This window comes from Charadrius vociferus, unplaced genomic scaffold (genome assembly GCF_000708025.1).
Source record: "Charadrius vociferus isolate BGI_N301 unplaced genomic scaffold, ASM70802v2 scaffold370, whole genome shotgun sequence".
Classification (NCBI taxonomy): domain Eukaryota; kingdom Metazoa; phylum Chordata; class Aves; order Charadriiformes; family Charadriidae; genus Charadrius; species Charadrius vociferus.
The window spans coordinates 4,891,467-4,893,050 of NW_009646744.1; positions in this window are offsets into that span (position 1 = coordinate 4,891,467).

The window sequence follows — 1,584 nt, forward strand, 5'->3', positions numbered from 1 at the left end:
CGGGCGGGAGTCCCCCCCCCCTCTCCCCGCTGCCAAGCCATTATTGGGAAATATTTGTCACATATTAACTGGAACATCGCATTACTACACTGAACATTTAACACTCTCTGGTAATATATACATACGTTCAAAGGCATATGACACCGTCTCAGCGTGAATTCAAGATGAAGACAGGGATATGCATCATCCAGCAGCCAGGAAATTTGGAGTTAAGGCTCCGGAGCGCAAAGCCTGTGGAGGTGCTGTTAAATAAAAAGGCACATGGAAACGCAACGCATACGTTGAAATACGCAGTGCAAGAGCAGCCGAAAGAGCTGGAGGTTGTCACACCCTCAGTCTGCGATACGGCAAGGACTAGCTGCCAGGCAGGGCATTTTCTGCAGACTGGGGCTTGTTTAAAGCCTTTTTTTTTTACTGGATTTAAGAGGACACACTTGGTCTCAGGGTCTAGCATGGTGCATCCAGCACCTCGAGCTCTCAAGGGACCTTCTCATAGACCCTGAAGACTTTTGGATGGCAAATACTGTATTTAACAAAAGCCTTTTGCACCTCAGATTTCATCGAATCATAGAATGGTTTAGGTTGGAAGGGATCTTAAAGATGATCCAGTTCCAACCCCGCTGCCATGGGCAAGGACACCTCCCATCAGCCCAGGTTGCTCAAAACCCTGTCCAACCTGTCCACCTCCCCCTCCAGGGATGGGGCAGCCACAGCTTCTCTGGGCAACCTGGGCCAGGGGCTCACCACCCTCAGAGTAAGACCACAGGGTGCTGGATGCACCCCGCTAGACCCTGAGAGCAAGTGTCTGCTCTTAAATCCATTTCACAAGACTGTGCCAAAAAATACAAGGGGAAGAAATAAAAAAAAAAGACTCCTTTTTTTTTAAAAAAAAAAAAAGCAGTCAGAGGCCACTCAACTGCAAACTAAGTGTCTGCAAGTGTGAAGTTTTAGTCTTCCTTTCAACCCACCTCCAAGTGCTCATCAGCTGGAGGCCATCCTAAATGCCACACCAACAAGTGGTCCTGCACCTGCTGGATTTTATCTTGCAGCGAAGGCTGTGTGAAGATCCCACCAGAGAAAGAGGCTGAACATAAGGGGACGAGGGGCCTCTCTGCAAAACAGCACCGGCCTGGCGCAGGGAACGACAATCATAAAAATATTGAGCTGCTGTTTCGCAGTGAGCCAACATATGGGGGACAGCCTGTCCTGGGCCTGCCCGGTGCCAGCAGCACGCAACCGCTGCGGCCCCGTCCCAAATAGCCGGGGGGGGGCTGAAAGGTCACCGTCCTCACTGGAGCAGGGTCACCAACTCGCCCCATCACGGCATTTCGGAGCCCGACCCGCACCTGGCCCAGATGGCCCAAACCCCCAAGGATGCTCTCCTCTCCCTCAGCCACCGAAATGCCCAAACCATGAAGGAGCCAAAGCAACACCAAGTTGTCATCGTCCCCCCCCACATCGCTTCGGTTGAATAAATAACGCAAAACCCAACTCAAAGCAACACACCGATGCTGAGAGCGACTACGGAGACACCTTTTTTTGCAGCATCCCGAGCATCACAGCCAGAATAGTAATTTTTTAAGG